This window comes from Triticum urartu, chromosome 2 (genome assembly GCF_003073215.2).
Source record: "Triticum urartu cultivar G1812 chromosome 2, Tu2.1, whole genome shotgun sequence".
In the NCBI taxonomy this organism is placed as follows: Eukaryota; Viridiplantae; Streptophyta; class Magnoliopsida; order Poales; family Poaceae; genus Triticum; species Triticum urartu.
In genome coordinates, this window is record NC_053023.1 from 335597739 (window position 1) to 335612318 (window position 14580).

Below are 14580 nucleotides of genomic sequence, written 5' to 3' on the forward strand. Positions count from 1 at the left end.
ATAAACAGGTCCAGGACTTAGTGAAATTACTGTCCCTGAAAACAGAATAAGCAAGTGCACCACTTTGGAAGCTTCCACTAGTCACCACACACATCATAAAAATACATGGGTTGCACCTCTGGAAACATGACAAAACCCTTAAGAAAACACATGTAGAGCATCAGGGCATATCATGCACACATTAATCATGGCAAAAATGACAAAATCCTAAATGGAGTAGCAGATCTGGCAATTATCTCAAGTTGCCCTCTTCTAACAGCATTTCGGGCATCAAGATGAACTCAAATGAAAATGATGCAATGGAAAGAAATTATGTACTCTCTGAGATGAACATTTTGATATGCTATATGCATGAATCGGAGCTACGGATGCGAAGTTACAGAGCTACGAACATGAGCACTTGGATCGGAATTTCTGGGACTTACAGAAAAAAACGCCTCCGAGATCTAGGGTTTGCACGGATTACGAGGACGGCCGGATCTTCGCCGGAACAGTGCTCGGGACCGCCGGAGAGGTCAAGGTGGCCGGAGTTGGAGATGGACGGGGCAGCGGCGGCGCGCGGAGGCGGCGACGGCGGCGCGCCGGCGGCTGCGTCTCGGAGGGAGGGAGGTGGCGGCGCGGCGGCTCGGGCCGCGGGGGCCGGCTCCGGGGTCCCCGGGCCGCGGCGGCGGCGAGGTGACGGGTGCCATGTGGCAGGAGGCGGTTGGCTGGCGGCGGTGTGTCCGACCCGGGCGGACAATGTCCGGCGGCGCGCGGTGGAAAATTAGGGTTTCAGAAGTAGGAGGAGATCCGAAAATCGGGGGGTGTTTAAATAGGCATAGAGGGAGCTAGGAGAGTCCAAATGAGGTGAGGTTTTTGGCCACGCGATCGTGATCGAACGCTCTAGATGATGGAGCAGAGTTTGGTGGGTTTTGGGCCAAATTGGAGGGGTGTTGGGCTGCAACACACACGAGGCCTTTTTGGTCCCTCGGTTAACCGTTGGAGTATCAAACAAAGTCCAAATGATACGAAACTTGACAGGCGGTCTACCGGTAGTAAACCAAGGCCGCTTGGCAAGTCTCGGTCCAATCCGGAAATGTTTAATCCCCACACACGAAAGAAAGCTAGAAATGGCCACCGAAGGAGAACGAAGCGCCGGAATGCAAAACGGAAAACGGGGAAGATTCTCGAATGCAAGAGACGAACACGTATGCAAATGTAATGCACATGATGACATGATATGAGATGCATGACAACGACAACAACACACAGAGACAAAAACCCGAACCCGAGATAATAAATATAACTTAACGCCGGAAACGGGCACGAGTTGGAGTACAAATAGGGAAAGTTACATCTGGGGTGTTACAAAAGCATCGCTCAAGATTTGGGTAGGCTTAAGTCAATGTTATATTCATGCCCCAAACATGAGCTCTCAAAAGAAATGATTATTCAAAAAATTTATGCTCGGCTTTCTCTCAGTAATCGCTCCATGCTCGATACTTCTTGTACTGGATCTTTTATGATGAAGACTATTGAATTCAAATGGGATTTATTAGAAAGAATTAAACGCAACTCTGAAGATTGGGATCTCGACGAAGGTAAGGAGTCAGGTATAACACCTAAGTTTGATTGTGTTAAATCTTTTATGGATACCAATGCTTTTCGTGAATTTAGCACTAAATATGGACTTGACTCTGAGATAGTAGCTTCTTTCTATGAATCCTTTGCTACTCATGTTGATCTCCCTAAGGCGAAGTGGTTCAAATATAATCCTCCCATTGAAGTAAAAGTAGTTGCACCTGTTAAAGTTGAAGAAAAGACTATCAATTATAATGATCATGTTGTTCCTACTGCTTATATTGAGAAACCACCTTTTCCTGTTAGAATAAAGGATCATGCTAAAGCTTCAACTATGGTCAACAAAAGTAATATAAGACACCCAAACCCCATGAGAAAATTAAAGTTGAACCTAGTGTTGCTATGGTTAAAGATCTCTTGGCCGATAATATTGATGAGCATGTTATTTACTTCTGTGATGAAGCTGCTAGAATTGCTAGACCTGGTACTAAAAATAAACATAGACCTGTTGTTGGCATGCCTGTTATTTCTATTAAAATAGGAGATCATTGCTATCATGGCTTATGTGATATGGGTGCTAGTGCAAGTGCAATACCTCATTCCTTATACAAAGAAATTATGCATGATATTGCACCTGCTAATATAGAAGAGATAGATGTTACAATTAAGCTTGCTAATAGAGATACTATTTCATCCATTGGGATTGTTAGAGACTTTGAAATCTTGTGTGGGAAGGTTAAGTATCCTGCTGATTTTCTTGTTCTTGGTTCCCCACAAGATAACTTTTGTCCCATTATATTTGTAAGACCCTTCTTCAATACTGTTAATGCTAGGATAGACTGCAATAAAGATATTGTTTCTGTTGGTTTAGGGGATATGTTTCATGAATTTAATCTTGCTAAATTTCATAGACAACCCTATGATAAAGAATTGCCTAGTAAAGATGAAATTATTGGTCTTGCTTCTATTTCCGTGCCTCCTAGTGATCCTTTAGAACAATATTTGCTAGACCATGAAAATGATATGTTTATGAATGAAAGAAGGGAAATAGACGAAGTATTCTTTAAACAGGGACCAATTTTGAAGCACAACTTGTTTGTTGAAATCTTAGGGGATCCTCCCCCTCCCGAGGGTGATCCCGTGTTTGAGCTTAAAACTTTACCTGATACTCTTAAATATGCTTATCTTGATGAGAAAGAGATATCTCCTGTTATTATTAGTGCCAACCTTTCAGAGCATGAAGAAAAGAAATTATTTAAAACTCTAAAGAAGCATCGTGCTACTATTGGATATACTCTCAATGATCTTAAGGGCATTAGTCCCACTCTATGCCAACACAAAGTAAAATTGGAGAAAGACGCGAAACCGGTTGTTGCTCACCAACAATGGTTAAATCCTAATATGAAAGAAGTGGTAAGAAAAGAAATACTAAAGCTTCTAGAGGCAGGTATAATTTATCCCGTTGCTGATAGTCAGTGGGTAAGTCCTGTCCATTGTGTCCCTAAGAAGGGAGGTATTACTGTTGTTCCTAATGATAGAGATGAATTGATCCCACAAAGAATTGTTACAGGTTATAGAATGGTAATTGATTTCCACAAATTAAATAAAGCTACTAAAAAGGATCATTACCCTTTACCTTTTATTGATCAAGTGCAAGAAAGATTATCCAAGCATACACATTTTTGCTTTCTAGATGGTTATTCTGGTTTCTCTCAAATACCTGTGTCAAAAGAGGATCAAGAAAAGAAACTTTTACTTGCCCTTTCGCTACCTTTGCTTATAGACGTATGCCTTTTGGTTTATGTAATGCACCTGCTACCTTTCAAAGATGTATGACTGCTATATTCTCTGACTTTTGTGAAAAGATTGTTGAGGTATTCATGGATGATTTGTTTGTTTATGGGACTTCTTTTGATGATTGCTTAAGAAACCTTGATCGAGTTTTGCAGAGATGTGAAGAAACTAATCTTGTTTTGAATTGGGAGAGGTGCCACTTTATGGTTAATGAAGGTAATGTCTTGGGGCATAAAATTTCTGAAAGAGGAAGTTGATAAAGCTAAAGTTGATGCTATTGAAAAGATGTCGTGACCCAAGGACATTAAAGGTATAAGAAGTTTCCTTGGTCATGCCGGTTTTTATAGGAGCTTCATTAAGGACTTCTCCAAAATTTCCAAGCCTCTGACTAATGTCTTACAAAAAGATGTTCCTTTTGTCTTTGATGATGATTGTGTAGAAGAATCTGAAATACTTAAGAAAGCTTTGATTTCTACACCTATTGTTCAGCCTCCTGATTGGAATATACCATTTGAAATCATGTGTGATGCTAGTGATTATGCTGTAGGGGCTGTTCTAGGTCAAAGAGTTGATAGGAAATTAAATGTTATCCAATATGCTAGTAAAACTCTAGACAGTGCCCAGAGAAATTATGCTACTACTGAAAAAGAATTTTTAGCAGTTGTATTTGCTTGTGATAAGTTTAGACCTCATATTGTTGATTCTAAAGTAACTGTTCACACTGATCATGCTGTTATTAAATAACTTATGGAAAAGAAAGATGCTAAACCTAGACTTATTAGATGGTTTCTCTTGCTTCAAGAATTTGATTTGCATATTATTGATAGAAAGGGAGATGAGAACCCCGTTGCAGACAACATTTCTAGGATAGAGAATGTTCTTGATGACCCACTACCTATTGATGATAGCTTCCCTAATGAACAACTAGCTGTCATAAATGCTTCTCGTACTGCTCCATGGTATGCTGATTATGCTAATTATATTGTTGCTAAATTTATACCACCTAGTTTCACATACCAACAAAAGAAAAAGTTCTTCTATGATTTAAGACATTACTTCTGGGATGACCCGCATCTTTATAAAGAAAGAGCGGATGGTGTTATTAGACGTTGTGTACCTAAGCATGAACAGGAACAGATCCTACGCAAGTGTCACTCCGAGGCTTATGGAGGACACCACGCTGGAGATAGAACTGCACATAAGGTACTGCAATCCGGTTTTATTGGCCTACTCTCTTCAAGGATGCCCGTAAGTTTTTTTTCTCTTGTGATGAATGTCACAGAATTCGTAATTTAGTGGACGTCAAGAAATGCCTATGAATTATTCACTTGTTATTGAACCATTCGATGTTTGGGGCATTGATTATATGGGACCGTTTCTTTCCTCTAATGGGTATACACATATTTTAGTTGCCGTTGATTACGTTACTAAGTGGGTAGAAGCTATTCCAACTAGTAGTGCTAATCATAAAACATCTATTAAGATGCTTAAGGAAGTTATTTTTCCGAGGTTTGGAGTCCCTAGATACTTAATGACTAATGGTGGTTCACATTTTATTCATCGTGCCTTTCATAAAATGCTTGCAAATTATGATGTTATTCATAGAATTGCGTCCTCATATCATCCACGGTCTAGTGGTGAAGTAGAACTGAGCAATACAGAGCTTAAATTAATTTTGCAAAAGACTGTTAATAGATCTAGAAAGGATTGGTCCAAGAAACTTGATGATGCATTATGGGCTTATAGAACTGCATACAAAAATCCTATGGATATGTCTCCATATAAAATGGTTTATGGTAAAGCATGTCACTTACCTCTTGAACTAAAACATAAGGCATATTGGGCCATTAAAGAGCTCAATTATGATTTCAAACTTGCTGGTGAGAAGAGGCTTTTTGACATTAGCTCACTTGATGAATGGAGAACCCAGGCTTATGAGAATGCCAAACTGTCTAAAGAAAAAGTTAAAAGATGGGATGATAAAAGGATACAAAAATGTGAGTTTAATGTAGGTGATTATGTATTGTTATAGAACTCTCGTTTAAGATTTTTTGCTAGCAAACTCCTCTTTAAATGGGAAGGTCCTTATGTCATCGAGGAGGTCTATCGTTCCGGTGCCACAAAAATGAACAACTTCGAAGGCACAAATCCGAGTGTAGTGAACGGTCAAAGAATCAAATATTATATCTCAGGTAATCCTATAAACGTCGAAACTAATGTTATTGAAATCGTGACCCTGGAGGAATACATAAGGGACACTTTCCAGAATGTTTCAGACTCCGGAAAGGAATAGGTACGTAGTACGGTAAGTAAACCGACACCAAAACAATTCTAATGGCAATTTTTCTCCGTTTGGGAATATTTAAGAAAATAGGAAAATAAGGAGCAGTCCGGGAAGGACACGAGGCTTCCACGAGGGTGGAGGGCACGCCCTACCCCCTGGGCGCCCCCTGCCTCGTGGGCACCTCGTGTGCCCTCCGGACTCTGTTTTCTTGCATGATACTTCTTTTGGTCGGTAAAACTTCATTATATAATCTCCTGAAGGTTTTGACCATCGTATCATGCAAATATCTCCCGTTTTTCTTTCGAGCTGTTTTCTGCCAGGGTTGTCAAGGCCAGGCATCATGTCGTCTCCCTCCTCCTCCAACAATGAGGGCAACGATGCTTGGCTAATGAAGATAGAGCTGAAGAGAGAAGAGCCCGGAGAGATCAACAAGGATGATGGGATCAAGAAGGCCATGGGGGACCAAGTTCTGGCAGTAGCAAAAGAAGACATCCATCAATCTCACCACAATCTCTTTACCCCAACAGAGATTGAGGCTTTCAAGATGATTGAGTTAGCTTGTATTCAAAACAAGTGTCTCACAAGTGAAAATATTTTGTTGAAGGAGCATATCATCGCACTCAAGGGCATTATCCACAAATTGGAGGATCTCCTACGCTCGATGTGCGACTATCCATCATCAACAACACCTTCTTCACCAACAAAGAATAATTGAGTATCGGGTATGGGCACTCCCCTTGGAAACTGCCAAGCTTGGGGGAGTGCCCCGGTATCATATCACCATCACATTTCTATCTTTACCGTTTTTTCTTAGTTCGATCATTTTGGTAATATCCTGATCTAGTAGAATAAAATTTTAGTATGATCTAATTTTGATTTTTGCTTTATGATCCTTCTATGTAATCGAGTCTGTGAGCTATATATAATAAAGATAAGTGTTGAATCAAGGGCTTGATTATCTTGCTATGATCTTGAGGGAATAAAATAAAAGAGAAAGAATACAAATAAATAAAGAGATCATATGGATCTTATGGAGAGTAATGACTTCACATATAAAGATTATGATGAACAAAAGTTGTTGAGAGTTGACAAACATAGTTTTGGTCATCGTTGCAATTAATAGGAAGTAATAAAGAAAGAGAGGTTTTCACATATAAATATACTATCTTGGACATCTTTTATGATTGTGAGCACTTATTAAAATATGACATGCTAAAGAGTTGATGTTGGACAAGGAAGACAACGTAATGGGTTATGTTTTCTTACATCTGAGATGAATTATATTGTCATGGATCATCCAACATGTTGATCTTTCCTTTCCCCCTCATGCTAGCCAATTTCTTTGCACCAAGTAGAAATACTACTTGTGCTTCCAAATATCCTTAAACCCAGTTTTGCCATAAGAGTCCACCATATCTACCTATAGATTGAGTAAGATCCTTCAAGTAAGTTGTCATCGTTGCAAGCAATAAAAATTGCTCTCTAAATATGTATGATTTATTAGTGTGGAGAAAATAAGCTTTATACAATCTTGTGATGTGGAAGAAATAAAAGCGATGGACTGCATAATAATAATCCATATCACAAGTGGCAATATAAAGTGACATTCTTTCACATTAAGACTTTGTGCATCCAACCATAAAAGCACATCACAACCTCTACTTCCCTCTACGAAGGACCTATCTATTGTTCTTGTCTTATACTTCATATAAGAGTCATGGTGATCTTCACCTTTCCTTTTTACATTTTATACTTTGGCAAGCACAATGTGTTGGAGAGATCCCAATATATATGGCCAATTGGATGTGAGTTTTCATGAACTATTATTGTTGACATTACCCTTAAGGTAAAATGTTGGGAGGCAAAACTATAAGCCCCTATCTTTCTCTATGTCCGATTAAAACTTCATAACCATAAATATCGCGCGAGTGTTAGCAATTGTGAAAGACTAAATGATGGTTGAGTATGTGGACTTGCTGAGAAGCACTTATATTGACTCTTTCCTATGTTATGATAAATTGCAATTGCTTCAATGACTGAGATTATAGTTTGTTAGTTTTCAATAAAGTTTCTGATTCATACTTGAGTATGTGAATGAATTGTTACTTTAGCATAAGAAATCATATGACAATATATATATGTTGTTGTTCTAAGAATGATCATGATGCCCTCATGTCCGTATTTTATTTTATCGACACCTCTATCTCTAAACATGTGGACATATTTTTCGATTTCGGCTTTCGCTTGAGGACAAGCGAGGTCTAAGCTTGGGGGAGTTGATACTTCCATTTTGCATCATGCTGTTATATAGATATTTATTGCATTATGGGTTGTTATTACACATTATGTCACAATACTTATGCCTTTTCTCTCTTATTTTACAAGGTTTACATGAAGAGGGGGAATGCTGGCAGCTGAAATTCTGGGTTGGAAAAGGAGCAAATATTAGAGACCTATTCTTCACATCTCCAAAAGACCTGAAACTCCAAGGGATTTATTTTCAGAATATATAAAAAATATTGGGTGAAAGAAGTACCAGAGGGGGGCCACCCACCGTCCATAAGGGTAGGGGACGCGCCCCTGCCTCGTGGGCCCCCTGATGGCTCTCTGATGCCCATCTTTGGCTATATGTAGTCTTTCGTCGAGGAAAAAATCAAAAGCAATCTCACGGGGAAAAACTCCGCCGCCACGAGGCGGAACCTTGGTGGAACCAATATAGGGCTCCGGCGGAGCTGTTCTGCCGGGGAAACATCCCTCCGGGAGGGGGAAATCATCACCATCGTCATCACCAACGATCCTCTCATTAGGAGGGGGTCAATCTCCATCAACATCTTCACCACCACCATCTAATCTCAAACCCTAGTTCATCTCTTGTATCCAATCTTTGTATCCAAACCTCAGATTGGTACCTGTGGGTTGCTAGTAGTGTTGATTACTCTTTATAGTTGATGCTAGTTGGTTTACTTGGTGGAAGATCATATGATCAGATCCATTATGCATATTAATACCCCTCTGATTATTAACATGAATATGCTTTGTGAGTAGTTATGTTTCTTCCTGAGGAAATGGTAGAAGTCTTGCTATAAGTAGTCATGTGAATTTGGTATTCGTTCGATATTTTGATGAGACGTATGTTGTCTTTCCTCTAGTGGTGTCAAGTGAACGTCGACTACATGGCACTTCGCCATTGTTTTGGCTTAGAGGAAGGCATTGGTAAGTAAATAAGTAGATGATGGGTTGCTAGAGTGACAGAAGCTTGAACCCTAGTTTATGCGTTGCTTCGTAAGGGGCTGATTTGGATCCATATGTTTCATGCTATGGTTAGGTTTACCTTAATACTTTTGTTGTAGTTGTGGATGCTCGCAATAGGGCTTAATCATAAGTGGTATGCTTGTCCAAAGAAGGTCAGTACCAAAGCACTGGTCCACCCACGTATCAAATTATCAAAGTGCCGAACGCGAACCATATGAACGTGATGAAAACTAGCTTCACGATAATTCCCATGTGTCCTCGGGAGCGCTTTCCTTCATATAAGAGTTTTTCAAGGCTTGTCCTTTGCTAAAAAAGGATTGGGCCATCTTGCTGCACCTTATTTACTTTTATTACTTGTTACCCGTTACCAATTACCTTATCACAAAACTATCTGTTACCGATAATTTCAGTGCTTGCAGAAAATACCTTGCTGAAAACCTCTTATAATTTCCTTCTTGTCATCATTGGGTTCGACACTTTTACTTATCGAGAAGGCTATGATAGATCCCCTACACTTGTGGGTCATCACTATCACTCTCTTTTTTCCAGCTCACCCGCACGCTCACTTCATGTTTCTCCTATTTTCATAAACATGGTCTCTCGACGTCTCCCTGGAGAAGTGTCACACTCTCCTTATCGTTATACATTACATGGTTTTCATTATCTCTCAGGTCTCTATCGTTCTCTGGTATCACTAGGTACCTAAGCTTTCTTTTTCACCACCACACACACACTCTCACTCGTCTTTCACTTTGTCTTTCTCTCTAGGGTTCTCTCACGCACCCTATATCTCTCTACATATGACTCCTACCACTATAATTACTCGTTACCTCACAGACAATATTTTTTGCGGTCTCCTTTTCATCTTCATCTCATTTATAAAACTGACATTATTCATTTGTTTAACGATCAGACAACCCCCCCCCTTCTCTCTCTGTCACACACACAACTCCGGCTTCCACTCCCCTTCTTGACTACCATCTCTCTCTCTCTCACACACACACACACACAAAATTCTCACTTTCGCACCCCCGACTTGTATTTCTCTCACAAACATTGATCGACTAGCTTCCGGATAGTTTTATACACTCGCACACTCTTGTTTCCACTATCTCATACATGTCTCTCTCGCGCTCCTTGTATCTATGTAGATTTTTTGTCTCATCTTGAGACACGACCTCTCGATTGTGCACACACACATTGTCGCCTCATTTTATGGTGATACCTCTCGCACACACACTCTTTGTGTCTTTGTTACATACACACTTCATCCTCCTATTCTCTCCCTCTCTCTCTCACACACACCACACACATAGACATGGGATATTTGCAACAACTAGCAAGATGCCCATGTGTTGCACGGAACATCAAGATGCATTTGTATGAGTAGTTTATCTCATGGGAGAAAAGATGAACGAGGGAAGCCCTTATTTGCAAATGTGGAGAGGGGTGTGGGTATCTTTTTGCAAAATTTCGATAGTTTCCTTCTTATTTGTCAGATATAAGTCGGACAGCCAATATTGCAGGATGGCAGGCACACCATCATCACCAACTCTGTTTTTCATAAGAGTAGATAGAGATATACCATTTCTCGAATCTTGAAACCAACCACATTCCTCCCTTATCTCATCAAAACCACCAAAGGAATATATTTTGAATGAAACATAACATATTTTTAGTGATATACGTATTTTAAAACTAGACTCTTTTCTATCAAATTGGTGAATATGTATTAATCTAGTTTGATCGTGTGGCAACGCATTGGACATTGCTAGTTATTACTACTGTATAATTTTTTGGACACCAGACAAACGATGGAGTACATATACGAAGAGAAGAGGCGCACGCACGCAGTCGGTCTCCCACTGTCTCACACACATGAGAGTTACATAAAGGCACCGTAAACAAATAAACCCTAAAACCCTAGGTGCACGATTGTTGCATGCGCGGGTACCGGGTACATGGTGTAGCGCACCTTTGTAGGAATAGCCAGCTCACGTGATAATTTGATCCGTAGGAGTTATTGGTCGGGACCATAGGTGAATGACCTGGTGGCGGTGGCTCGCCAGTCGCCACAGATCGAGTAGCCATGTTTAAAATATCATTTTTAGCAGGGTAAGTACTAGTTTTTTGAACGATTGGTATGGAGCGAAAATGGAATTCATAACTACTATCTCTATCCTGGTTTACTAGTCCCCATCGTTTTTTGGGTCAACGTTTGTCCACGAATTTTACATGTAAAATGTGAACGGAAATGAGATTTTGTTATACCCAAACAAAAAAGGACTGGAGGGAGTGATTGCTCTAACATGGATGTGACCTCTCATAGCGCAAGCACTGAACCGGCGCACCGGCCAAGAGGGCCCCACTCGCTGCAGGCCAGGCTGGACACGCCTCCTCGCCGCATGCAACCAGCTTCAGACTGCCCTGCCTACCTCCATTGTAGGAAATTGAGATTTTTCTAGTTATAAATGTAGGAACTTGAGATTTTTATTTATTTATCACTCTCCTCACATTTTTTTGGATTTGAAGTGAATCATGGTTGTGGACATTATCTATGAATGTGCAGATATCTGTGAACATGAGTTTGATGTGGAAGATGAAATTGGAATGTTGGGCTTGCGTGTGAACTATACCATGTCAAACTCTTCGTCTGTTATTGTTTGGAATGTAATTGTTGTTATTACATCACCCGGAAAATAAATATTTGGTGCCACATCAGTAGATGCACAGACATCACAACATGCATGCTGATTGGATAAACATTTGAACCTAGCTATTATGTAGAAAAATTTGTATTGTCAATAGTTTTAGATAGCAGGAGACGCCTAGCCTGCTCTGCCTCTGCTAGCTTCTTTCTGGCTTCTTCCATCTCTTCTTTGGCTTGGGTGAAGAGAGCATCAAGCTAAGAACATGAGGATAAGAGAAACAGAAACTACAACATATACACATAGATGAACACGAGGCTAAACAAAAGTAATTGAAAGGGTGTTACTTACCAAAGCTCGTTTTACAGGTTCTGTGCAGCTCCTCTTTAACTTGGCACGTTCCTTTAAGATGTCCCCAATATCCCATGTTTGGTCTTCGTTGCTCCTCTGCATGTTCGCACTAGTGGTTTTAAAATCTCATCATAGAAAGAAAAATACAATACTCACGCATCTTCGGCGCAACATTAAAGCACTCATATGCCATGTTAGAGCATCTCCAACAGAAGCGCAACGCGCAGTGCATTAAAAAAGTGTTTACAGCGCTAGAATAGCGAGTTTTTGCGGGCCGCGGAGTGCTGGCTCCAGCGGCCAATGCAAAAAAATTGCGCACATGCGTCACTCCAGCAGACATGCTATATTTTTTTCTCCTTTCTACTCTTACTCTATACACATTCAACTCCGAGTCGATACACCCACAGGTAGATACATAGATAGTTCTTAGCATAGATAGATACAAAAATAGATAGTTCAACTACTCCTCGTCGTCCGACTCCGCCTCGGTGATGTCCTCCTCCGACATCTTAATGTAGGCGTCAAGATATCGATCATCGTCAGAGTCCCAGGGCGACGCTGCTCCTAGCTTGATGTTTAATTGAGCGGCCTCCTTCCGCGTATGCCTGTCCTCGCGATAGGCGGCTTGCCCCGCCCTCCTCTTCTCCCTCTACGCCCTGCTTTTCGCGTAGAACTCACGGTTGTTGATGATGTCTTGCGGAAAGCCTTGGCGCCACAGCGCCATGTGAGGTAGTCCTGGATTAGGGGGTCCTCGGGTGTCCGGGCTATGTGATGTGGGCCGGACTGATGGGCCATGAAGATACAAGATGGAAGACTTTTCCCCGTGACCGGATGGGAGTCCCCTTTGCGTGGATGGCAAGATTGGCTTGCGAATATGAAGATTCCTTTCCCTGTAAACCGACTTTGTACAACCCTAGTCCCCTCCGGTGTGTATATAAACCGGAGGGTTTAGTCCATAGAGGCAATCATAATCATACAGGCTAGACATCTGGGGTTTAGCCATTATAATATCGTGGTAGATCAACTCTTGTAACCCCTATACTCATCAAAGTCAACCAGGCAGGACTTAGGGTATTACCTCCATCAAGAGGGCCCGAACCTGGGTAAACACTGTGTCTCTGCCTCCTATTACCTTAGATCCTTAGACGTACAGTTCGGGACCCCCTACCCAAGATCTGCTAGTTCTAACACTAACATTGGTTCTTTCATTGAGAGTTCCACTGTGCCGTCACTGAAAGGCTTGATGGCTTCATTGATCATCCTACAACAATAATGCCGGGAAAGAGATTTTTCTCCCCGGCCAGATCTTCTTATTCGGCGGCTTCCCACTACGGGCCAACTCGGTTGGTCACCTGGAGCAGCTCGACAGCTATGCCCCTGGTCACCAGATCAATTTCGGAAATCTAAACTATGTCGCCGACATCCGAGGAGACTTGATCTGCCAAGGGTTTGCGGCTCCAACCACCGCTCCAGCCTTAGATCCGGAGCGCATCACCAGGTCCGAAGATGGGATTCTAGAGCCCGCCAGACTATTTACGGCTATAGAGCTCAATGATGGAGAACAGAGGATAGCACTACCAGCAGCCATCACAAAGCCGGACTCTTCTCCGGACTCTAGCTCCGGACCCTCGCAATCCGTGTCTTGCGAGCTCGGTCGAAGAACTTCGGTCCCCATCCAAACCTCGCTCTTAAACGAGGCTTTGGACCAAATGCGATTCCTCGCCATCACAGAGGAACCTCTTCCGAATTGCGCCCAGCCCAGACTAGGGGCTGAAAATAGGGAATTTTACCTCCCACCCACCATCCACTTTATAGCCACTGTTACGGACCTAACCGACATGCTCGACTACGCCTCCGAAGACATCGATGGCACGAACGATGATGCCAGAGAGGAACAGGCCCAAAACCTGCCGTTCACCGGACGCTGGACGACCACTTCCTCATACGACGTGTACATGGTGGACACACCTAAAAAGGGCGACGGCGATGATGAGAAGGATCCAGTCAATGACGAACCTCCTGAAATACCACCAAAGCGTCGACGTCAGCGGCGCCGCTCAAAATCATGTCGCAGAAAGGACAACAATACCGGCACCGGAGACGATGACACTCCGGAGAACGCCGAAGACCAAGAAGACCCCATCGAACCAACAGCAGAATAGGATGATCGGGAGGATGGGCAGGTCGACCCTGAAGAGCAAGCAGGGAACAAAGACTCGCCGGATAGCAACTATCTTCCACTCTCCGAGGACGACGTGAGCCTCGGCGCGAAGATTTCATCGTGCCAGAGGAACCCCTCGAACAAGAGCGATTTAAGTGCCAGCTAATAGCCACATCTAGAAGCCTATAGAAAAAGTAGCAGCAGCTACAAGCTGACCAAGATCTGCTCAACGACAGATGGACTAATGTCTTGGCAGCCAAAGAATACGACCTTGAACGCCCAACTAAGAGTTACCCGAAGCGTAAATGATGAGGCGCTGGAGCCCATACCACCCGCATGTAATGCGGCTGGCGGACCCGACCGACCACCACGTGGCCAGGAAAGAATGACAACTCAAGTCGAACACCAGCCCACACCACCTCGCCGTAAGAGCAGAGAAACAACAGCTTGGGGATACACTTATGACCTATGTCAGGACCTGGACAATAGAGCTGGCCAGACTAGGTCAATCTACAGATCAAGGGGACGTG